The sequence below is a fragment of the Zea mays genome, chromosome 1 (assembly GCF_902167145.1).
Source record: "Zea mays cultivar B73 chromosome 1, Zm-B73-REFERENCE-NAM-5.0, whole genome shotgun sequence".
NCBI classification, from domain to species: domain Eukaryota; kingdom Viridiplantae; phylum Streptophyta; class Magnoliopsida; order Poales; family Poaceae; genus Zea; species Zea mays.
In genome coordinates, this window is record NC_050096.1 from 37785797 (window position 1) to 37811452 (window position 25656).

At 48.8% G+C, this 25656-nt stretch overlaps 2 pseudogenes across 3 annotated transcripts; both read right to left on the reverse strand.

Annotated features, from left to right (window-relative positions):
• Window positions 1-6903: 6903 nt before the first annotated feature.
• Window positions 6904-8180, reverse strand: LOC109943606 (uncharacterized; annotated as a pseudogene). Its single transcript, XR_002266650.1, has 2 exons — window positions 7911-8180; window positions 6904-7150 (listed from the first exon to the last, which is right to left on the reverse strand). The product of XR_002266650.1 is annotated as an uncharacterized protein (transcript).
• Window positions 8181-22315: 14135 nt separating this feature from the next.
• Window positions 22316-24243, reverse strand: LOC103634112 (uncharacterized; annotated as a pseudogene). Of its 2 annotated transcripts, none has more exons than XR_002266648.2 (6): window positions 24141-24243; window positions 23930-24043; window positions 23682-23827; window positions 22839-22897; window positions 22596-22741; window positions 22316-22509 (listed from the first exon to the last, which is right to left on the reverse strand). The product of XR_002266648.2 is annotated as an uncharacterized protein, transcript variant X2 (transcript). The 2 variants fall into 2 exon arrangements; XR_002266647.2 differs by having other exon boundaries at window positions 23682-23832.
• Between the last annotated feature and the right edge of the window lie 1413 nt (window positions 24244-25656).

Genomic DNA, 25656 nt, shown 5'->3' on the forward strand with positions numbered 1-25656 from the left:
ACCGGCCCTAGGGCGGTTGAACCGGCCCTAGGCGGGGCGCGGGCGCGGGCGGCTGAACCGGCGGGGCAGGGGGCGGCGCAGGGGGCGGCCGAGCCGGGGGGGGGGCGGCCGAACCGGCGGGGCAGGGGGCGGCGCAGGGGGCGGCCGAGCCGGGGGGCGGGGCGGCCGAACCGGCGGGCAGGGAGGCGGCGCAGGGGGCGGCCGAGCCGGGGGGCGGGGCGGCCGAACCGGCGGGCAGGGAGGCGGCGCAGGGGGCGGCCGAGCCGGGAGGCGGGGCGGCCGAACCGGCGGGCAGGGAGGCGGCGCAGGGGGCGGCCGAGCCGGGGGGCAGGGAGGCCGAACCGGCGGGCAGGGAGGCGGCGCAGGGGGCGGCCGAGCCGGGGGGCGGGGCGGCCGAACCGGCGGGCAGGGAGGCGGCCGAACCGGCCATGGGGAAAGGGGAGAGGGGATGGGGGAGGGAGGAGAGGGGGAGGGGGAGCTCACCGGGGAGGGGCGCGACGGCGAGGGGCGGCCGGCGGCAGGGGCGGCCGAGGGCGGCGGTTGGGCAGGGGGCGGCGGCGGCTTAGGGCAGGGGGCGGCGGCGGCTTAGGGCAGGGGTAGGGGCGGCGGCTTAGGGAGAGGGAGAGAAAATGAGAGAAAATGAGAGGGAGAGGGAGAGGGTTTGGGGAAAAAGGGGAGGTGGGGGGGGGGCGGTTGGGCCTATTGGGCCCAGGGGGGGGCGCGCAGGGGCGGCTGGGCCGGCCGGGGTCGGCCCACGACGCGGGAGAGAGAAAAAAAAAGGAAGAGAGAGAGAAAAGAGAAAGAAAAGAGAAAGAAAACATTTTCGAAATCCGATTCTTCTACATGAATGCATTTGCACTTTCAAAGCAATCAAAGGAAATGCAAGGTTCGGCATGGTGCATCGAGCAACATAAAGCATTTAGGGTTTTTCTTACACGGGAAATCCAAACCGAATCCCGCTAGAACTTTGGAAAAGGTCAAGGTTTAGCGAGGGAAAAAGAAAAGGAAAGGTAACGCCCGAATTTTGGCGAGTAAAGAAAAGAAAAAAATTCAACTGCAAAATTCGGGGCGTTACAAACTGTAGAAGGCTTTTTACTTGGTTATGACTCAAACACAAGGGCATATAGGGTCTTTAACAAGTCCACTGGACTAGTTGAAGTCTCTTGTGACGTTGTGTTTGATGAAACTAACGGCTCTCAAGTAGAGCAAGTTGATCTTGATGAGATAGGTGAAGAACAGGCTCCATGCATCGCGCTAAGGAACATGTCCATCGGGGATGTGTGTCCTAAGGAATCCGAAGAGCCTCCAAGTACACAAGATCAACCATCCTCCTCCATGCAAGCATCTCCACCAACTCAAAATGAGGATGAGGCTCAAAATGATGAAGAGCAAAATCAAGAAGACGAGCCACCTCAAGATGATAGCAATGATCAAGGGGGAGATACAAATGATCAAGAAAAGGAGGATGAGGAAGAACCAAGACCGCCACACCCAAGAGTCCACCAAGCAATCCAACGAGATCACCCCGTCGACACCATCCTCGGCGACATTCATAAGGGGGTAACTACTCGATCTCGAATTGCTCATTTTTGTGAACATTACTCTTTTGTTTCCTCTATTGAGCCACACAGGGTAGAGGAAGCTCTCCAAGATTCGGATTGGGTGGTGGCGATGCAAGAGGAGCTCAACAATTTCACGAGGAATGAGGTCTGGCATTTAGTTCCACGTCCTAACCAAAATGTTGTAGGAACCAAATGGGTCTTCCGCAACAAGCAAGATGAGCATGGTATGGTGACAAGGAACAAAGCTCGACTCGTAGCCAAAGGGTATTCACAAGTCGAAGGTTTGGATTTCGGTGAAACCTATGCACCCGTAGCTAGGCTTGAGTCAATTCGCATATTATTGGCCTATGCTACTTACCATGGCTTTAAGCTCTATCAAATGGACGTGAAAAGTGCCTTCCTCAATGGACCGATCAAGGAAGAGGTCTATGTTGAGCAACCTCCCGGCTTTGAAGACAGTGAGTATCCTAATCATGTCTATAGGCTCTCTAAGGCGCTTTATGGGCTCAAGCAAGCCCCAAGAGCATGGTATGAATGCCTTAGAGATTTCCTTATTGCTAATGGCTTCAAAGTCGGCAAGGCCGATCCTACACTCTTTACTAAAACTCTTGAAAATGACTTGTTTGTATGCCAAATTTATGTTGATGATATTATATTTGGGTCTACTAACGAGTCTACATGTGAAGAGTTTAGTAGGATCATGACACAGAAATTCGAGATGTCGATGATGGGGGAGTTGAAGTATTTTCTAGGATTCCAAGTCAAGCAACTCCAAGAGGGCACCTTCATTAGCCAAACGAAGTACACTCAAGACATTCTTGCTAAGTTTGGGATGAAGGATGCCAAACCCATCAAGACACCCATGGGAACTAATGGGCATCTCGACCTCGACACGGGAGGTAAGTCCGTGGATCAAAAGGTATACCGGTCGATGATTGGTTCATTGCTTTATTTATGTGCATCTCGACCGGACATTATGCTTTCCGTTTGCATGTGTGCAAGATTCCAATCCGACCCTAAGGAATCACACCTTACGGCCGTAAAACGAATTTTGAGATATTTGGCTTATACACCTAAGTTTGGGCTTTGGTACCCTCGGGGATCCACATTTGATTTGATTGGTTATTCGGATGCCGATTGGGCGGGGTGCAAAATTAATAGGAAGAGCACATCAGGGACTTGCCAGTTCTTGGGAAGATCCTTGGTGTCTTGGGCTTCAAAGAAGCAAAATTCGGTCGCTCTTTCCACCGCCGAAGCCGAGTACATTGCCGCAGGACATTGTTGCGCGCAATTGCTTTGGATGAGGCAAACCCTGCGGGACTACGGTTACAAATTAACCAAAGTCCCTTTGCTATGTGATAATGAGAGTGCAATTAAAATGGCCGACAATCCCGTCGAGCATAGCCGCACTAAGCACATAGCCATTCGGTATCATTTTCTTAGGGATCACCAACAAAAGGGGGATATCGAGATTTCTTACATTAATACTAAAGATCAATTAGCCGATATCTTTACCAAGCCACTTGATGAACAATCTTTTACCAGACTTAGGCATGAGCTCAATATTCTTGATTCTAGAAATTTCTTTTGCTAGCTTGCACACATAGCTCATTTAAATACCTTTGATCATATCTCTTTTATATGCTATGACTAATGTGTTTTCAAGTCTATTTCAAACCAAGTCATAGGTATATTGAAAGGGAATTGGAGTCTTCGGCGAAGACAAAGGCTTCCACTCCGTAACTCATGCTTCGCCATCACTCCGAGCAACTCTCTATTCCTTGGGGAGAAATGAGCATCAAAGAAAAGGACTTCATCCTTGGAGGAGAGAGTAAAAGCTCAAAAGCAAAAGGACCGGATTTCGTCTTTGGTATAATCTTAACTCATTTACTTATGACCAAAGGGGAAGAAATTACTAAGGAGGGCTCTAATGATTCCGTTTTTGGCGATTCATGCCAAAAAGGGGGAGAAATGAGCCCAAAGCAAAAGGACCGCACCACCACCAATTTCAAAAACTTAGTGCTTTCCAAAAGTATTTATCAATGGGTATCCTATTGTGTTCAAAAGGGGGAGAAAGTAGTATTTCAAAAATGGTATATCAAAACCCTCTTGAACACTAAGAGGTGGATCTCTTTTAGGGGAGTTTTGTTTAAAGGAAAAGCATTTGAAACAGGGGGAGGAAATTTTCAAATCTTGAAAATGCTTTTGCAAACTCTTATTTATTTACCTTTGACTATTTGCAAAAGATCTTTGAAATGGATTTACAAAAGGTTTTGCAAAAACAAAACAAGTGGTGCAAACGTGGTCCAAAATGTTAAATAAGAAAGAAACATTCCATGCATATCTTGTAAGTAGTTATATTGGCTTAATTCCAAGTAACCTTTTCACTTACATTATGCAAACTAGTTCAATTATGCACTTCTCTATTTGCTTTGGTTTGTGTTGGCATCAATCACCAAAAAGGGGGAGATTGAAAGGGAATTAGGCTTACACCTAGTTCCTATATAATTTTGGTGGTTGAATTGCCCAACACAAATCCTTGGACTAACTTGTTTGCCCAAGTGTATAGTATATACAGGTGTAAAAGGTTCACACTTAGCCAATAAAAAGACCAAGTTTTGGATTCAACAAAGGAGCAAAGGGGCAACCGAAGGCACCCCTGGTCTGGCGCACCGGACTGTCCGGTGTGCCACCGGACAGTGAACAGTACCTGTCCGGTGCACCAGGGGACTCAGACTCCAACTCGCCATCTTCGGGAAATTCCAAGGCGACTCGGCTATAATTCACCGGACTGTCCGGTGTACACCGGACAGTGTCCGGTGCGCCAAGGGAAGTCGGCCTCAGGAACTCGCCAGCCTCGGGTTCGCGCGGCAGTCGCTCCGCTAAAATTCACCGGACTGTCCGGTGTGCACCGGACTGTCCGGTGTGCCAGCAGAGCAACGGCTCTCTTCGGCGCCAACGGCTCTCTGCGGTGCATTTAATGCGCGCGCAGCGCGCGCAGACGTCAGACTTGCCCATACCGGTGCACCGGACATCAAACAGTACATGTCCGGTGTGCACCGGACACCCAGGCGGGCCCACAAGTCAGAAGCTCCAACGGCTAGAATCCAACGGCAGTGATGACGTGGCAGGGGCACCGGACTGTCCGGTGTGCACCGGACTGTCCGGTGCGCCATCGAGCAGACGCCTCCAGCCAACGGTCAAGGTTGGTGGTTGGGGCTATAAATACCCCAACCACCCCACCATTCATTGCATCCAAGTTTTCCACTTCTCAACTACTACAAGAGCTCTAGCATTCAATTCTAGACACACTAAAGAGATCAAATCCTCTCCAATTCCACACAAAGCCCTAGTGACTAGTGAGAGTGATTTGCCGTGTTCATTTGAGCTCTTGCGCTTGGATTGCTTCTTTTCTTTCTCACTTGTTCTTGAGATCACACTCCATTGTAATCAAGGCAAGAGGCACCAATTGTGTGGTGGCCCTTGCGGGGAAGTTTTGTTCCCGGCTTTGATTAGAGAAGAGAAGCTCACTCGGTCCGAGGGACCGTTTGAGAGAGGGAAGGGTTGAAAGAGACCCGGCCTTTGTGGCCTCCTCAACGGGGAGTAGGTTTGCAAGAACCGAACCTCGGTAAAACAAATCTCCGTGTCTCTCTTGCTTATTCGCTTGGGATTTGCTTTGCGCCCTCTCTCTCGGACTCATTTATATTTCTAACGCTAACCCGGCTTGTAGTTGTGTTTATATTTGTAAATTTCAGTTTCGCCCTATTCACCCCCCCCCCTCTAGGCGACTATCAACATGGAAGATAATTCATGCAAAGTTTAACTTCCTAGTTCTGTATGTATATGACATACTATTGGCTAGGGGTGATAAGAACCTCCTGCTATAGACAAATAATTTTTTCCTCAAATTTTGATGTGAAACACATGACGGAAGCCTTATATGTGCTAGGAATAGAAATTCACAGAGACATATATAGAGGAGTTTAAGATTTTTAGAGAAAGCATACATAAAAATATACTAAAGAGGTATGGCATGCATAAGTGTAGGCGCTCACCTATGCCAATAGTCAAGGATGATAAGTTTAGAATTATCAGTGCAAGAATCAGTATGAGAAAAAATAGATGAAGTAAGTATCGTATGTTTCAGCTACCGGAAGCATCGCTCAAATCTGTACTTGGACTCACTTAGCATTCACAACTGGGATGCTTACATATAGAAGATCTAGTTCCTTGAGATAGTCACATATTCAGATGTCAACTAAACATGTTATGTTAATATATTGATGTCTGCTTATGCACACTTGTTGGGGGCTATTTATTAGAATAGTTGCAAACAGACAGTCGTCGACTGTCTCGTCGACGATGCAAGTCGAGTTTGTGAAAACATATGAGGCAACTAGGCGGGCAATACGAGTAAAAGTTTATACCCGAATCAAGAGTTGTTGTTAGTATAGAAAGACTATTGATAATATATTGCAATAATAAGTCAACAATATTTTACTTCCACAATAATAAGTCAGTTGGGGTTGCTAAGTACATTGATAATAAGTGTTATGTTGTTAAGGAGAAGATTCAAGATCAAATTATTAAAATTGAGCATATGAAAACCATCAGAGGCTAGTGGTTTCGCTCATAAAAAGCATTACACCCAGCGTATTTAGGCAGTATATAACTGATATGGGTTTAAAGGAAAGTATATGATTCTAGATCAAGGGGCTATAGAAGAATTATAGAGAAATTTGCTCTATCAATGAATTTAGTGATACATAATTAATCTCCGTAATGCATTGGTCTCGATATATTGATTTGGCAAAGGGTGAAACATATAGAGCTAAAAGAACAAGAAAAACGAGAACAAAGAAGGGAATGTTGGGTATGCTTAGGGGTGGTAATGGATCATGACCCTAATACTTGCTTCACAAATCAACAAGACCCTTAATTTTGTTAATTCAAAATTGTATTGTTTTATGATCCGGTCATAACTTGATTCGGTCCTTAAAATTGCTAGGCTAAATTAAATGGCCCGTTACCACCCCTAGGTATGCTCTCTGCCCAAAGAGACCTAGTCCTATCCTAACTAATGTACTAGATCAGGTGACGCCCCTTCGGGCGCCCTATCCATCACAAGATAAAAATCAATAGCAAACATTTATTGATGAATTATCTAGCACAATTGTTGCTTCAAAGATGGAATTTCCCACAAAAGTGGTTAGTACGATAAAGACAGAGCAACATAGCAATGTTCATAATAAGCACATAGAGAGACTGAACATAATTTATATTAAAGTTGCGGTTGTTTTCTGTTTCAGCACACAAGTTATCATACATAGAGATATAGCAGTGTAATGAACAGGCTTGATACAGCAAGAAACTGATTCAAAATAAGATGACAGGATCCAAGCCTACGTTAGGTGTTGTACGTAGGGACAGGCTCATAGGCACCACAGCGGGAGGTATATACATGGTATTAGGGCTATTGCAATCCACATAGTTATATACATAAACCTTACAAAACAACAAGCGCTGCTCCACTTCATCTACAAAAGCCATGGGAACAGCCATGTGTTCAAACTCCAGGTTTCACGAGGCTGCAAACAACAAATGCAAGAATGTGAGTATAAAAGCTCCATAAATATTCCCTATGTCATGTTCCATCTACCAAAAATAAATCGGCATCTGAATTCATTGTATACGAGGATGCATACGACACATGCAAAGTTAACCAAAATAAATCTTGCGCTCGCAGCCATTGTTGATGAGATGTTTTTTTCTTAAAATACAAATAGTCGACTACACGGATTAAACTGTGGTTAGAGAACATTGGTAGCTTTCAAAGAACATTGGTAAATGGTAAGTACTTAAGCAATGATGGGAAAATGATTCAAAAGAACATGTAGTTTTCACTATATCGTTGAACCACCTCTCTTGAATTAATTTAAGGCGAGCTACATTGAAATGTGGTTCCTTGGATCAGACTGACTGTTTCGGTTCTTCGAGAACAGCCGTGATCAAATCCATCTATTCTCCAAAAATAATTGTTCAGCCTTAACGGTCTCTCGAGGCATATACTATATTATTATTATTATTATTATTATTATTATTATTATTATTATTATTATTATTATTATTATTATTAATATTATCATTGTGTGCTTGCATGAATACAAGATCAGCACTTAACCTAGAGTCCTAGACTGCCTTTTGGCATGATCTAGGATGCAAAACTCAGCTGTTATTAGATAATAGCAAAATTAGCGCTTCCTTGAAAGCTCCAATATTAGAAAATCAAGCTTATAAGTAAGTTTTAGAGGATGGGTCTTCAGTACAAATAATCAGTTAATCACCCACCTAGAGATGGCTGCTTATATCTTCACAGTCATCAGGTGCATGATCCTCTCACGTGTAGCCGCTGTTAGCCACACAAAAAAATAAAATAAAAGGCACATGGTCATGTTTTAGGTATGAGATATACTTACACTTGTTTCCCCCAAGAGATTCGATAGCCTCCAAAAACTTTTTCATGGAGCTCAATGGTCCATGTGACCCGATTCTGCTTCTTTGGCTCTTCATATCCATTGCTTTCAGGATAAGCACTTCCTTGGGCTTTACGGTAGATGGTGAAACTGTCGGTGTTTTGGGTCCGACCGCACACCCGGGGTTGCCCCTCTAGGTGCTTTTAGGAGTAGGACGGTATCGACGACTGTAGCAAAATGGTTCGTGCCGATCGCACGAGGGACAATGGACAAGGTTTGCAGGTTCGGGCCGCTTAGAAGTGCGTAACACCCTACGTCCTGATGAGTATATGAGCGTGGTTACAAGAGGATTCTCTGGGTAGAAGGCACAGAGAATGTTTGTGGGTGGCTAAGTAGAATAGGGTCGATCGTTCTGAAGGGGTGCCCCCTAGGCCTTATATACTCGACCGTGGAGCATTACATGTGATACGATAACAACAAGTAGCTGAAAGATAGTAAACCTCTTGAGTTTATCCCTACGTAACCTCCGCCGACTTATCCTCGCATGGCTCCGTTGCATGGGGGCTTCAGCGCGGGAAAGTCGGGTCTCTGTTTGTGATTCATTCGTTTGACGTTGTGGGCCGCCTGTGTTTGCACTAATCAGTCCCACGTCTTCTTTATTGGTTGTCTTTCCCTAGGCCCACGAAAGAATGACCTTACGAATTATTTGGGCCCCTGGGCTTTTCGTGAGGCCTTTTACTTCTTTAGTGGACCCAGGGGATATCTATCCCCCACAAGCCCCCGATCTTTGAGTTAATTTAGAGGTAATCAACTCAAAGATCCAAGGTCCGGAAAATGACTTCCTGCTGTTTTCTCTGGCTCTGATCACTCGTTCGACCAAAGTTTGGTTTTGTGCTTGTGCCTTAGAGGTCGGCATTTTGGATTGTAAGACTCTAGACTTCATTGGGTGCACCGGAGGTGCTCCCAATGGGTGTAGCCCCCGACCTTTGAGTAGATTTTACAAGATAATCTACTCAAAGGTCTTCTCCAAAGATTATCTCCATTCGCGTTCCTGTATCTCAGTTGAGGATTGACCTTTCCAATCTTGTTCTACGCCTTAGAGGTCGGCACTATATTGATTTAGAATGATAATCCATGGGGTGCACCGAAGGTGCACCCAATGGGTGTAGCCCCCGACCTTCAAGTGGATTTTTGAGGATAATCCACTCGAAGGTCTTCCTTCTGTGTCCTTTTGCTGAGAATTATCCTTTCTGCTTGTAAAAAATTGGCATGATGTCATCCGTGCTATGTCATCAGTTTTTATGCTTCAGAGGTCAGCATGTTTTCTGTCTTTTGCAGCCGAGTTCGCAATCCATCCATATCTCGCTAGGTAGTGTAATTTATTTGCTCTGTGACTGATTGGACATTTGATGGACGTTCTCTGTCTAGTCTTCAAGTCATTTCTGTCGACCATATTTTGCACTCCGCTGGCTATATTTGGCTTCCCTCTAACTCTTGTTGATATCTCATTTTTGTCTTGAGGTATTCACTGCACGCCCTGCACGGATGTGACCGTTTGAAAAATATACTGATAATTCCTGGGCGTCCCCCCCCCAATGGGTGTGGGCAAGGGACGGCTTGGTACGCTGAGTGTTTTAGCCTGGTTGCCTCTGAGTAGTAATGCGATGGGACGGCTAGTGTAATCATATCCTTTGCGCTGTTGACTGGAGTCCCAATGGGTGTAGTGTTGCATGAAACGGCGTCCGCCGCCTGACGTGTCTTCGGGTGGGTGGAAGTGCTTATTGAATGCCTTGCGACTGTTCAGTGACCGCGGTTAGAAGTGAGCGGTTGCCTTTCCCTTCTATAAATAACCCTTTTGCTTCTCTGGTTTCTTCGCATCTCTTCGTTGCTTCTTACTGCCTCTTCTCCTTCTTCTCTCCCAAAGCTCTCAACCATGGGCAAGAACAACAAGCGTAAGCGTGAGCCGACTCCTCCATCAGAGGAGTTTGGCGACTCGGAGTACTCGGAGGAGGAGTTCTCCTCCGAGCCCGAGGGGTCTCCGGCTCCCGTCTCTCCCCCGGCGTCGTCCGATGACTCGGACGACTCCCAGGGGATAGCCGCGGAGGTCTGGACATACATCCGGGCCGTCGAGCGCGCCGGGCTCGAAGGCTCGGATGAGTCGGAGTACTCCTCGGATGAGGAGGACTCGGACGGCGGCGAGGAGGGTGAAGACGACGACGACGACGACGACGACGATGACGACGGCGGCAGCAGTGGCGGGGGCGACGGCGACGGCAGAGGCGGCACCAAGGGCGGCAGCGGCGGCAGCGGAGACAGCACCAGGGGCAGCAGCAGGGGCAGCACCCGGGGCGGCGGCGACGGCAGGGGCAGGGCCAGTGGCTAGGTGCCACTGGTCTTTTTAGATTTTAGTATAGTTTAGTATATAATGTAGTAGTAATTAGTGTAATTTAGTAGTAGTAGTAGTGTAGAGTAGAATTAGGGAAGTATCAACTCATAAAGAGTTGGTTTGTAACTTGTTAACTTCCCTTCAATGAAAGTTGTCGTTTATTTCCTCTTTTTGATGACTCTTCACTGGTTTTGCTAAATGTTGAATCGATTCTTTTGATGTAGTAGAAATAACGCCGAGCAGTTGTGAAGATTGACATCAGCGTTTTAGAAGTAACACTGAGCAATCGAACACAAGACCAGCATTTTAGAAATAACGCCGAGTGATAGAATACCGGCATCAGCATTTTAGAAGTAATGCTGGGCGTGTGAACACGTGGTCGGCGTTTTAGAGGCAGCGCCGAGTGATTGAAGGTCGGCGTCGGCATTTTAGAAGCAATGCCGAGCGATTGAACACATGGTCGGTGTTTTAGAGACAGCGCCGAGTGGTTGAAAGTCGGCGTTGGCATTTTAGAAGTAATGCCGAGCGATTGAACACGTGGTCGGCGTTTTAGAGACAGCGCCGAGTGGTTGAAAGTCGGCGTCGGCATTTTAGAAGTAATGCCGAGCGATTGAACACGTGGTCGGCGTATTAGAGGCAGCGCCGAGTGATAGCAAGTCGGCGTCGGCATTTTAGAAGTAATGCCGAGCGATTTAATCCATGGTCGGCGTTTTAGAGGCAACGCCGAGCGATAGCCAGCTTCTTCAAGTTTCTTTGAGGAAAATGGCCGAGTGATGAGATGGCACATTGGTTTTCTTGGAAATAACTGTTAGATATCCACGTGGCGTGCTGAGATTTCGGAGATGACCGCTGGGTGATGACCGGGCACTTTTTCAAAAGGTATCTGGCTCAAGAATATCCCTTAAGTGTCGCGCTTTCAGCCGCCTTTGCTTTCCGTGCCCTAGTTCTTGCATTTCCGCATCTGAATCTTCTCTGCCACTCGCCTCCCACTCTGTTTCGCTAGCGAGAAGCAAGAATGGCGCCCAAGAGGAAAACCGCGAACTCGTCTGCTGCAGTGATCCCCGCCATCGATCCCAACAGTCAGTTACCCTTCGCAGGTAACCATATGTCTGTGATTTCTGAAGTTGAGCTTCTCCGCCTTGTTTCCGTCGGGGTTCTCCCTCCACGGGAACTCTGTTCTTGGCGTTCTTGCCATGGGACTACTGTCCCAACCGAGGATACCCACGAATCAGTGGTCTATACCCCTTTCCTTCTTCGCGGCCTCGGCCTTCCCATATCTCCTTTTTTCCGTGGCATCCTTGATTTTTATCATATCAACCTGACTCACCTGAACCCTAACTCCATTCTCCAAATCTCTATTTTCGTTCACCTTTGCGAAGCTTTTCTTGGCGTGCTGCCGCATTTTGGCTTATGGAAATATTTGTATCACTGCCGTCCTGGGATGGCCGGGGGGCAACATCAATTGGTCGGAGGTGCCAGTTTAGAGATGCGCCGGGGGCGGAAGACCGAGTATCTCGAGATACCCCTCAAGGATAGCATTAAAGGTTGGCGTCTGGAGTGGTTTATAGTGGACAATTATGGAAACTCTCTTCCCCCTCGTTCAGGGAGACAGGCAGACGTTCGCACTCCGAGTTGGACTGAATCTCCCACGGACCAAGAAGTAGCCGAGGCGGGCGTGTTGCTTGCTGAGGTTGGATTACTGAAAGAGAGAGGTCTGACTGCCGAAGCTGTGGTCACAGATTTTGTTTTCAAAAACATTCAGCCGCTGAAGGACAGGGCCTATCCAGCATATCTTTACAGAGGGCTGGCCGACCCAACTCGAGTTACTAATAGGAGAATTCCTTCTGTTGATTTGGTGAGCCGACTCGAGATGATCCTCAGGGGTAAGGTTTCGAACGTTGGAGCTCCAGTGGCATACTCGGCTTGGAATCTGCCTTCTCCCAAAGATTTCACTCTTTTTGTGTCCAATCCGCCCGTGACAGATAGCAATTTGGGTCTTAGAGTTCGACCTTCTGCTGAAGATGTCCGTTCCTTAGTTGCTTCGCTCGGGGAGATACCTGATGATGAACGACATGTCTATTTTGAAGTGCCCCTGAACCCTAGTGACGCAGACATAAATGACATGCTCGATCTGCTAGCTGAGGATTCGTCTGATACTGTTCCTGATGGTACACTGGCAGTGGTGCCGCCTCCAGAGGTTGTTGCGACCTTGGATGTCTCGAAACCTGCCAATGTTCGCCCGAGGCGTCCTAGCCGAACCAGTCAGCCCGAGCCTTTTGCTGATGATCAGAAAAGGAAAAGAAGACGCCTCCGGCGAGTGTCTAGCTTTGATGAGGACGCCAGCACCTTAGCTCCTACTGCTGAAGAAAAGACTGCAACTGGTCTAGCTGACGTTGATCCCAATGGGTGTGCTCCGCCTGTTGCTGACCCTAATGAGGATGCTGTCTGCGCTGCTGCTGTGGAAGATGAGGAAGAAGAGAATGAAACTCCATTAATTCGGAAAAACAGTCGGCAGCTCGTCGCTAGCGGTGGTAGTAGTGGGGTTCCTTCTCCTGCCTTGTCTGCTCTTATTGGTCTGCAAGAACTGTCCATGACCAATTTTGATCAAGCTCTAGAGGATATGGTCCCTGAGAACTTGCTGTTGGAACCTGCAGACGTTGATGCAACAGAAATTTGCGCAGCCGTGCCAGATGCAGGGTTGAGGTCGTCCCGTGCCTCGTCGACCTTAGAGCGCGATCTTGAGGGCCGGGATAATGACTTGGACCGTCCTGATCCTGTGGAAACAGCTGAAGGCCCGTCGACCTTAGAGGTGGTCATGGCAGAGAGCTTGGATCCTTTGAATGGTGCTGACATGTGCCCAGCCCCCGAGGGTGTCGCCGGGGAGGACTCAACTCAGGTGAGGAGTGTAGGCCACTTCCCAGCCCCCGAGGGTGTTGCCGGGGGTGACCCGGCTCAAGTGGGCAGTGCCAACCTTGACCCAGCCCCCGAGGGTGTCCGAGTGGGGTCTCCCTCCTGCACTTCTATGGATGTTCATGTGGGTTCACCTCCACATTCTGGCGGCATGATGGTGGCTCGAACTTCGGATCAGGGGGTCGCTTTGGAGGGCAGCATCCCCACTGGTCTGAAGTTGAACTCTGCTGAATGTACTGAGCTTGTTCCTGCTGGCCTACTACGAGCTGCTTCGGGTGGTGGTCTGATACCTGATTACCAGCTGATTTCTCCTGACCTGGGGATCTCTTCGTTCTTTTCCAACCTCCAGGTGCTGTGCCGTGCTTTAATTTGATCTCTATGTTGCATGAATTGCTGTCATTATACTCATCTGTTCTTCTCGTCAGGCTTTGGTGAATGGATTGGTCAGTCAACTGAAATCACAGGGTGCTTCTACCCCAGAAGTGGCATCATCTCTCGAGTGTTGGAATCCAGTGTCGCTTCGCCGTCGTGTGTCTGAGTTGGAGGCCATCAATGCTGGTCAGTGTCCTTTTCTTCTTCTTCTTTGCTCTTGTCCGTAGGTTGTTTTACCTTCTGATCTCGTTTTGTTTGAATACTTCTTGATAGGGATGACTCGGCAGATCATAGTTCTTGAAGAAAAACATTCTCAAGATCAAGCCGAGATGACTCAACGATGTGCTGACTTCGAGGAGAAGTATTCTCAAAGTCAGATCGAGTTGAGTCAGGTCTCTGCGGCTTTGGATGACGCTAACGCTCTGAGTTCTTCTCTTCATGCTCAGCTTAACTCTGAGAAGGTAGCTTACGAACCTGTGCTTCGCCTTATCACGATCTTGAATTCTGAATGAGCTTGATTTTTGCTTGTAGGAAGAGAAACGTAGCCTTGCTGCTTCTCGTGACAATTTGGACAGACTGTACCGGGATTCCAGTAATTCGCTGACCATCTTGGAGAGGAGCCACCGCTTTACGATGGAGGAACTTGACAATCAGCGTCGTCAACTGCAAGAATCTTCGGACGAAGTGGCCCGCCTTACACAGTTGCTATCAGCAAAGGATGCCTCCATCAAGGAACTCCGAGCTTCCAAGAAAACCATTGCTCGGGAGTTGGAAACTGCTCAGCAGGCTGTTAAAGTTGCTGAAGAGGCTGCTGTCACTTTCAAAACTCAGCGCGATAAGGCCCTGGACAAGGCCATTCGGGCGGGACGAATTTTGATGAGAAGACCTGGCGTGGTTGTCCCCGAGGATATAAGAGCCGATGTGGTTGCTGCCCCTGATTCCTCGAATCGCCCTTCTTCGTCAGTCGTTCCTGAAAGAGACATTGGAAGATAAAGAAACAGTTCGCGTGCTTTGAGCGCGCAGTTAGCATGAGCGAGTATTTATCTAGAGGACATCAGCTTATCACTCGAATGTTACGATTTCTTTCTTATCGTATCAGAATTTATTAGTTTGCAAATTTGTGGTATGCTACATGATAATTATGAAGTCTGTTTGTGGGATATGGAGATCATCCCTTGAACTGCATAAGCGTGAGCATGCTATATTGGTTTAAAACCATCAATTACTTTTAGCCGGTAACTTCCGTTAGTAGGGCATAGTGGTCACCCCTGAGTTAAATAAGCGTGAGCATGTTGCACCGCCTTAAGTCGTTGCCGACTTAAGCCGATTGCTCCGTTTGTAGGGCATAGTGGTCACCCCGAGTTAAGTAAGCGTGAGCATGTTGCACCGCCTTAAGTCGTTGCCGACTTAAGCCGATTGCTCCGTTTGTAGGGCATAGTGGTCACCCCGAGTTAAGTAAGCGTGAGCATGTTGCACCGCCTTAAATCGTTGCCGACTTAAGCCGATTGCTCCGTTTGTAGGGCATAGTGGTCACCCCGAGTTAAGTAAGCGTGAGCATGTTACACCGCCTTAAGTCGTTGCCGACTTAAGCCGATTGCTCCGTTTGTAGGGCATAGTGGTCACCCCGAGTTAAGTAAGCGTGAGCATGTTGCACCGCCTTAAATCGTTGCCGACCTAAGCCGATTGCTCCGTTTGTAGGGCATAGTGGTCACCCCGAGTTAAGTAAGCGTGAGCATGTTGCACCGCCTTAAATCGTTGCCGACTTAAGCCGATTGCTCCGTTTGTAGGGCATAGTGGTCACCCCGAGTTAAGTAAGAATGCAGGTCAATCATAAATGAATCAAGTATCTTTGAAATTTCTCTTTATTGATGACATATTTCCACTTTACAGAGTACATGGCCGCCCCGGCTGTTTTGAAGTACAGCTAGGGGTAAAACTTTCTGAGGTGTTCTATGTTCCAAGAGTTCCCGACTTCTGTACCATCCATCTGGGTGAGGCGATACGATCCGGGTCGAGTGACCTCTGCCACTATGAAGGGTCCTTCCCATAAGGGTGATAGCTTGTGTCGTCCCTCCCCCGTTAGAATTCGGCGGAGGACGAGGTCCCCTACTGAAAAGAACCTTTGCCGCACGGCCTTATCGTGATAACGCCTTAGAGTCTGCTGGTATCGCGCTGACTGTATTACTGCATTCAGTCGTTCTTCCTCAAGTATATCGATATCTTCCAGCCTGGTGGCCTCAGCTTCCGCTATGCTTTCGAAAATCAATCTTGGCGCCCCAAACTTGAGATCAGCGGGTAGCACTGCTTCTGATCCATAGACCATGAAAAAAGGAGTGTTTCCATGCAGGGCCCGGCTAGGTTGAGTTCTCAAGCTCCAAACAACATAAGGCAATTCTCTTATCCATTTTCCTGCAAATTTTTCATTTTTATCAAAGACCCTCTTTCTGAGTGCCTCCAATATCATTCCGTTGGCTCGCTCAACCTGCCCATTGGCTCTCGGATGGGCTACAGATGCATACTTGATCTGAATGCTTTTCTGCTCGCAGAAGTCAAAGAATTCTGAGCTGGTAAAGTTGGATCCCAAGTCAGTGATGATACTGTTTGGTACCCCAAATCTGAATATTATGCTTTGTATGAATTCCACGGCTTTAGCAGAGGTTAAAGAGGCAATGGGCTGAAACTCTATCCATTTAGTGAACTTGTCAATCGCCACCAATACATGGGTGTATCCTCCTTGAGCTTTCTTAAAAGGTCCAATCATATCCAATCCCCAGCATGCAAAAGGCCAAGTTACTGGTATGGTTTGTAGTTGCTGTGCTGGCAGGTGCTGTTGTTTTGACAGGTACTGGCAAGCTTCGCATCTCTGAACTAGCTCGGCTGCATCATTCTTTGCTGTCGGCCAATAGAATCCCGACCTGAAAACCTTCCCAACTAATGTTCTGGATGCTGCATGTATTCCGCACTGCCCTGCATGGACTTCCTCCAAAAGTTGCTTCCCGGTGGACGGGAGAACGCACTTCATGAGGACGCCTGACGCGCCCCTCCGATATAATACCTCCCCAATGAGTGTGTAGTGAGCTGATTGTCTGGCAATGCGCTCTGCTGAGTTCTTGTCATCTGGCTCTTCTTCATTCTTTATATACTTAATAATCGGTTGCCTCCAGTCATCAGAATCTGGCTCGGGTTGGTCTATGATGTTGCACTCTTCCCTCTGATCCATCGAGATGCTCGGCTGAAGGATTTCTTGCACGAAGACCCCGGGCGGGACCTGAGTTCGACCAGATCCGAGCTTTGACAGTATATCAGCCGCCGTGTTCCGATCTCTTTCTATATGATGAAACTCCAGACCTTCGAATTTATCTTCTAGCTTTCGGACGGCGGCGCAGTATCTCCCCATTGAATCATTTGAACAATCCCATTCCTTGTTTATCTGACTGATGACTACCAGAGAATCCCCATATACCATCAGTCTCTTGACACCCAGTGATATGGCGATGTTTAATCCGTGTATCAAAGCTTCATACTCGGCTGCGTTGTTAGAGGCCGGGAATAGCAATTGGAGAGCGTACTTGAGGTGTTCGCCTCCCGGTGCAGTGAAGAGAATTCCTGCTCCTGCTCCCTGCAGCTTCAACGAGCCATCAAAATACATTCGCCATACTTCTGCGGTTTCTGGATTATCCGGCACTTGCTGTTCTGTCCATTCTGATACGAAGTCGACCAGTGCTTGAGTTTTGATGGCAGTGCGAGGTCGGAACTCGATATCATGGGACCCCAACTCGCAAGCCCACTTGGCTATTCGGCCAATGGCTTCCTTGTTGTGAAGAATGTCCCCTATTGGAAAACCAGTAACTACTATGACTTTGTGGTCGTCAAAGTAGTGACGCAACTTGCGGGCAGTTAGAAGTACTGCATATAATAGCTTCTGAACTTGAGGATACTTTTTCTTCGATGGGCCTAGAACCTCACTGATGAAATAGACGGGGTGTTGGACCGGGTAGGCATGCCCTTCTTCCACTCGCTCGACTACCAACGCAGTGCTTACCACGTGAGTCGTGCAAGAGATATATAACAGCAGATCTTCAGCCGGCTGAGTCGGCATAGCTCGCCGGGGCGGTTTCAATACTGGCGGTGTTGTCAGGAATTTCTTCAGTGCGTCTAGAGCTTCTTGTGCCTCTGAAGTCCATTGAAACTTATCCACCTTTTTCAGCAGTTTATAAAATGGCAGACCTTTTTCTCCCAGTCTGGATATGAATCTGCTCAGGGCTGCCATACATCCGGTGAGTCGCTGAACCTTCTTCTGTGACCGAGGAGCTTCCATCTTCATGATAGCTTCGATCTTATCTGGATTAGCTTCAATTCCCCGGTGACTGACAATAAATCCGAGTAACTTCCCCGCTGGTACCCCGAAGACACATTTTTCAGGATTGAGCTTCCATCTATATCTTCTCAAACTGTTGAAAACCAGCTGTAAGTCTTCGATGAAGTTTTTTGGATTCTCCGTTTTGATCACCACATCGTCCACGTAAGCTTCCACACGCTTGCCCCAGTGATCGGCTAAGCATGTTTGAATAGCTCTCTGATAAGTCGCTCCAGCGTTTTTGAGGCCAAACGGCATGGAGGTATAACAGAAAGCACCGAATGGGGTGATAAATGCCGTTTTTTCCTCGTCTTCTTTTGCCAAACTAATCTGATGATACCCGGAATAGCAATCTAAGAAAGACAGCATCGAATATCCAGCGGTAGAATCCACCACTTGATCTATCCTTGGGAGCCCGAAGGGATCCTTCGGACAGTGTTTGTTGAGATCGGTATAGTCGACGCACATGCGCCAATCCACTTTATTCTTTTTGAGTACAAGAACAGGGTTGGCTAACCACTCGGGGTGTAATACTTCTCTAATAAATCCGGCCGCGACCAAGCGAGCTAACTCGGCACGAATGGCCTCTCTCTTGTCGGGCGTGAAACGACGCAGCTTTTGCCGGATTGGCCTCGCCTGGGGATAGACCTTCAATTTGTGCTCGGCCAGTTCTCTTGGGACTCCCGGCATATCCGCAGGTTGCCATGCGAATACGTCTCGGTTATCTTGCAGGAACTGGACGAGCGCGCTTTCCTATTTGTCACTCAAACTGGAGCTGATGATGGCCGTCTTGCGCTCATCAGCGAAACCCAGGTTGATCCGCTTGGTGTCTTCAATCGGCCGCATAGAGGTCGCGACCTGAGCTTCGTTTGCCGGCACGGCGAGGTCTTCGTCAGGCTTAGAGTTCGCCGGTGTAGAAGAAATCCCTGATGGCTTGGTGGTGAGGGCCGCCTGGATGGCCACTCGGAAACACTCTGCGACGCCTTGGAAGTCGGCGCGTACAGTTATGATTCCTCGTGGTCCTGGCATCTTCAGTATCATGTACGTGTAGTGTGGAATGGCCATGAACTTGGCCAGCCCTGGCCTTCCGACGATGGCGTTGTACCCGCAGTCGAAGTTCGCCACCTCGAACCTCAGGAACTCGGTTCTGTAATTATCCGGAGTCCCGAAGGTGACCGGCATGTAGATGTGGCCCAGCGGATACTCCCCTTCCGTCGGCACGATGCCGAAGAAAGGAGTGTCTGACTCGTGGAGCTCTTTGAGGTGAACTCCCAAGCCTTGAAGTGTGCGGGGGAAGGTGACGTTGATGCTGCTCCCCCCGTCCACTAGCACCTTCTTCACCCGGCTCTCTCGGATCACCGGATCGACGAGGAGCGGGTATTTGCCTGGGTGGTCGAAGTTGAGCCATTGATCCTCCCGAGTGAACGTGATTGGGTGCTCCGACCACCGGTACGGGGCGGGAGGGCCGGTGGTCGCCACCAGTATCTGGCGGTCGTTGAGCTTTTGTTGTCTCTTGTTCTCCTGCGACCCATGTCCGCCGAAGATGACGTTGACCTCCCTGTCAACGCGCGGGAAAGCTCCGCCTCCCCCTTCCTCCGGCTGATGGGGTTGTCGTGGTTCGTCTGGTCCTCCCCTCGGAGGAGGAGGTGGTAGAGGTTGGAAGGGTCGGCCATGCCCGACGGAGTGCTTGAAGTCCCGGCAGTTGCGGAGAGTGTGGCGCATATCCTTGTGGTACGGGCACTGGGCGTCGAGGATGTCGTCCAGCGTGCGTTTGCCTCCACGAGGTCCTCCTCGGGCGCGAGAGGCGGGTGGTCCGGCGGCGTGTACCTCTTCGCGAGGCCTCTTTTCCCAGCGCTTGTCGGGCGGCTGGTTCGCGTCGCGTCGTGGTGCCGCTGGTACAGGTTTTGTTCCTCCGATGAGGTCCTGGGCCCGCTCGTCAGCGGTGATGTAGAGGTCGGCTTCCCGGAACAGCTCCTCGGAGGTGGTTGGCGCCTTTTGTAGTATGGTTCGGACGAAAGCCGAGTCATTAGATCCTCTGTAGAAGTCCTCGATCACGGCCGCCTCCGTGACCTCGGGGATGCGGTTTCTCATGGTCTGGAACCTTTTAAGGTATGACCGGAGAGTCTCATCTCCCCGGCGCTTGATGGATTTGAGGTCCCATGGTTGCGCCGGCTTGTCGGAGAGAGATTGGAAGTTGGCGGTGAAACGTCGGCTGAAGTCTCCCCAGTCGTCGATGCAGTGTCGGGGTAGATGCCGTAGCCACTGCAGTGCGTCTTGCCCGAGGACGATGGGCAGATACGCAGTCATGACGTCCTCAGATGCCCCGGCAGCCCGAGCGGCGGTGGTGTAGACGGCTAACCAGCCCCCTGGGTCCTGCTTAGGTTCATATTTGTCGACGTTGGATACCTTGAAGTTTGGAGGCCATTGGATGGCCCTAAGGCGCGGAGTAAGAGCAGATACTCCGCACGTGTCCTCCTGTCGTCGAGGATGGCGCCTGTCCCGGGGAGGGGAGTGGTGGTGGTGGTTCCTCGACCGTTCCCGGGAGGTTCCACCGGTTGAAGCCGTTGCTGACTCAGTTCGGGTGGCCTGGCTTTGAGTCGGGAAGCCATGATCTCGGTCATACTCCTCCCGACGGCGAATTTCGTTCTCGTGCCGCCTTTCGCGCGAAGCATTGATAGAGCTTCGCGCGTCTCGGCGACTGTTGATGGCGTGTCGCAGATCGTTCGGCGGATGGGCGAGCGGTAGAAGATGATTGGCTGCCTGAGTGAACAGGCGCCGGTATCCCTCGGCGTCGGGGGTCCGAGGAAGTCCGTCGGCTATCCGGGCCAGAACGCCTCCGACTTCGCTCGGCGTATTCATAGTTCGGGCGAAGTCGGGGTTCAGGTTGCGCTCGAAGAGCGGATTCTCGCGTCGTTGCCTTGCATCTTGCTCGGCTTGCTCCTGAGTCCGACGGCGATCTCGTCGTCGGGAGTTCCTTCGTTCCCTGAAGACGCGTTCTTCCGGAGTTTCTCCTATCTCTGAGACCTCGTCTCGCGAGACAGGCTGCTCCGGATCCCGTTCTCCAGCTGCGTGATGTCGTCGGATGTTCCTGCGTCGGTTCCTTCGTCGGCGGGACTCTCGCTGAGGCGGTTCTTCTCCGGGTGCAGTCGGTTCATCGTCGGAGACGGCGAGCGATTCTACCCTCCCAATGAAGAGGATGTCGGGGTAGAACGGCATTGTTGCCGCGGCGGATTTCTTTCCGTTCTCCTTTGAGGTCGGAGGAACGGGAAGAATGATTGGCCTCCCTCTGATCTCCTTCTTCCTTATGACTTGTGTCCATTCTTTCGTTGGGGAAGTAGACAGCGGAGTCTTCCGGGTCAGCGAGCTTCTAGCTCCAGCCTCCCCGGAGGCGATCTTGTTCCGAAGAGCCGGAGGTAGTGCTTTTCCAGCATCCTCGGAGTTTGTTGGAGGAGACTTCCGTTCCGGTAGATCCGCGAGGCGGTGTAGAATTCCTTCTTCGTCCGCCACGGATGAGATTGTTCCGAAGCAGAATGTGGATCCGGGGCGCATGGTAATCTTGCTGTGGAAGGTGACGGCCATTGAGCTAGCTTGGATCGTCGACACACCCCCTACCTGGCGCGCCAGCTGTCGGTGTTTTGGGTCCGACCGCACACCCGGGGTTGCCCCTCTAGGTGCTTTTAGGAGTAGGACGGTATCGACGACTGTAGCAAAATGGTTCGTGCCGATCGCACGAGGGACAATGGACAAGGTTTGCAGGTTTGGGCCGCTTAGAAGTGCGTAACACCCTACGTCCTGATGAGTATATGAGCGTGGTTACAAGAGGATTCTCTGGGTAGAAGGCACAGAGAATGTTTGTGGGTGGCTAAGTAGAATAGGGTCGATCGTTCTGAAGGGGTGCCCCCTAGGCCTTATATACTCGACCGTGGAGCATTACATGTGATACGATAACAACAAGTAGCTGAAAGATAGTAAACCTCTTGAGTTTATCCCTACGTAACCTCCGCCGACTTATCCTCGCATGGCTCCGTTGCATGGGGGCTTCAGCGCGGGAAAGTCGGGTCTCTGTTTGTGATTCATTCGTTTGACGTTGTGGGCCGCCTGTGTTTGCACTAATCAGTCCCACGTCTTCTTTATTGGTTGTCTTTCCCTAGGCCCACGAAAGAATGACCTTACGAATTATTTGGGCCCCTGGGCTTTTCGTGAGGCCTTTTACTTCTTTAGTGGACCCAGGGGATATCTATCCCCCACAGAAACATTCTATTTTTTGGTACTATTATTAATACCTAGTGTCCTTGGGGTGCTGCCTTTTTAGACTTGTGTTCCAGTGCTTGGTGCCACAGAATGCTGAAGCTTCTTCTATCCAATGGCTTCAGCACATGGAAGCATGCACCCAGGTGGCCAGGTTCATATATTTAGAAAGCGCAACTTCATCGTCATAAGAACATATTGCTGTAAAGAAGAACAACCATGGAACGTTGAGTTTGGGACATGTGAGAAATTCTTAAAATAATAGAGCACTAAATATAAACTCTTACCGATAAGAGGGACTCTAAGTTCATTCAGTATGTGATTTAACAAATCATAGTTTGTCGAAGTCTCTGGTACCATATTGTTAAGACTAACTTCCACCAACACGAAATCAAGGTTCTGTCCATAGATACAGATCACAGTCTCTTCTTCTCTGCACAAAGAACAAATGTTTAATTCAATAGTCCAATCTCTATGATGCACAAATCCAGAAAGCTACATATTGGGGCTACTTGAGTAACATATCATACCTTATATGCATTTGAACCATGGCTTCCTGAATTTTGCCCTGATCTCCAAAATTCAACACCTGGAATACTGATCATAGTAAGGACCACTCATTATGTCTATCTCAATTCTCAAAACTTCAAACCTTTTTAGAGCACAACATACTGCTCAAACTGCTATAATTTATAATGGTCCAGCTAGGCAACGAAAGGTGATTTCTAGATATCAGACACACAATCAGGAACCATATAAACATAAATTGACAAAAAAACAAAGATGGCACCAGATGACTCTGAATAGAAAAGGATACATATGAAATACCAAACGTGTCAACAAATCAAATAGCATTTCAAGATTCTAATATAGAAGGATATTACTAACTCGAAATACTCTTAACCCAAGTTGATAAATATAGCAAATAAGATTATCAAGAAACTCATCAATAACATTTTTATAGATTTTGCGCCAATGAAGTGGTAGCATAACAAAATACCCAAAACTCTACCTGCAAGGCTGACCAAACATGATATGGAGAAGGAGTTGGATGATCCTGTAGCTAGAAATAATTGAGGACACTAAACAGTAAATAGATCAGACAAAATTCCCATTAGAATAAAGTATGTTACCATTCTTTGTAAGTTTTAAAAATAGCAAAATTCACAAGAATGGGTAGGCAGGATTCACCATACGTGTCATACTGACAGACTAAGATCACACGTAAGTCTGAAGGGAGGCGGGTTCAATTAAGATCACACACAAGTTCTAACTATATACAATTAGTTGGCTTCGAAATTTCAACAGAAATCATGTTTAACTGATGGGCTAAGCGGTCATTGCTACTTAAGTGTACTTTTAGAATTGAATACCTTAGAAGGGGATGCTATATTTCTAGTCTTCCGGTAGCAATAGCTTCATCATGGGTCACCAGCCCATGACAAAATCAAGAGCTTCTGTGAACCATCACCTAACTTCATAAACGATGACATTTTTTCCTGAACAAACTCAAGGGCCTCTGTGCTGTCAGTCAAAACAGTCAGGTTAACCAAAAAAATGTAAAGTTTTCGCTCCAAACTAAAGTTCAGAAACTCATTTTGTCTACAACGAACAAGCTCACCTAGCAGACCAAACTGCATAACCATATCGGTCTGCAGCAAGTTAGGCGCCATCTCTTCTGTTAGCTCTATCTCTATGGACTTAAGGGTATTCTGTTCCAGCACAAAATTAAGACCTGACGAAAGAAAATCAAGGCTATTTAGATACATGCAATGCTAACATTAATGAATGGAAATATAAATACCTAGTTCCCCATGAACCACATCGGCTACCTGCGCATCGGCGAGGCTCAACCGTGGGATCCACCTCGGCCTTCCCGGACTTAACGAGGGCGATTCGAGGAACAATACATCCAGCGCGTAGGCGAAGGAGACGTCCAGGAGCATTTGGATCGCGCGGCGGCGAAGGCACATAACGACGGCCCGCGACGGCCTCCGCACTGAGCCGAGCGCAACGGGGCCTGCGACGAGTGCCCTAACCTTAGTAGGAGGAGGTGGTGGTGGGTCGGTGGACAGAGCAGTGCAGAAGGCCAGGCACGCGAGGGGTGGTTCTGGGGTTGGCGCGGATGGAGCGAAGCAGCGGCGAAGGTGGCCGAGCGGAGACAGGAGGAAAAGAAAGTGCTCGGTCCATACGCCCATACGGGCGACATGGCGAGATGGAGTGCGCGGCGGAGGAAGACGATGGTCGAAGGCCTGGGCTAGTGGAGCCGGCCGCGACGCCGGGGATGTAGGTCGCGGCGAGATCTGGAGGAGGCAGGTGTGCGGCAGTGGGCATGACGTGGGAGTGAGAAGAGGCGGCAGTGAGCCGGCGGCGTAGGAGAGAGAGGAGCACGAAACGTCCATAGGTCGATTGAAGATAAAATTTCGGGTCCGGTATAGGTGTCGCACGCGCACAGGTTGGCACTGGCGGAAACGCGGAGGAGGCCTCGATTACTAGCGTCTTTTAAGACTTTAGATGTCTTGATGAGGAGCGCAATCCCATCCATTTTGGTTGAGGCCCCAATCACAGACACTATAATAACTACGGGTAGGATTGACATGGAAGCCAACAATTTCTGCTCCCAAAACTCTAGTCACCACACACCCACACCTGACACCGGTAGATTCTAACTCCTCTACCTCAATATTAAAATAAAGTCATTTTGAAGGGGTAGCTAGAGATAGGCAAAGTATGTCGTTTTAGATGTAAGTACTCCATTTTGGACGGCTTTACCCTCCAACTCTTTGTGCCGAACCCAACATATCGCAAAAAAAAAATTGCTGAGCAATGAGGAAACCAATCCTAGGACCTCATGTCCCTGCTGCCTTTAACCGTCTGCAATAACAATTCAAGTTGCATCATTTTTGTATCCACAGTATAGCTACAGTGCTGTTTAATATGGACAAGCTTGATAAATGTAACCTAATTAATCACGCATAATTATATCCTAAACGACTTCTATTCCATATGGAGGGAGTACATCACTGCATAGCTGCATATGCGTCGCTTTGATTAGCCATTTATGCTACCTGGGATTTCAGCTGCCAGCATCAGTATCCGTAGTCAAAAATTCAAAATCAACAAATCAACAGAATTATCGGCCCAAATGGAAAACAAGAATGGAAGCCGTACTGCAAGATTCAAAGCACGTGAAACATCACATGATCCAGATTTCGAAGTTTCAAACCATGTGGTTCCCATGCACTCGAACCACGTGTGACGCGCCGGAAGGTCTGGCATATGACTGCGAGGCATGCTTCGTTTGTCCACAAAATTCAGTGTGTTTCCTCCTGGTTTTCGCCATGCGTC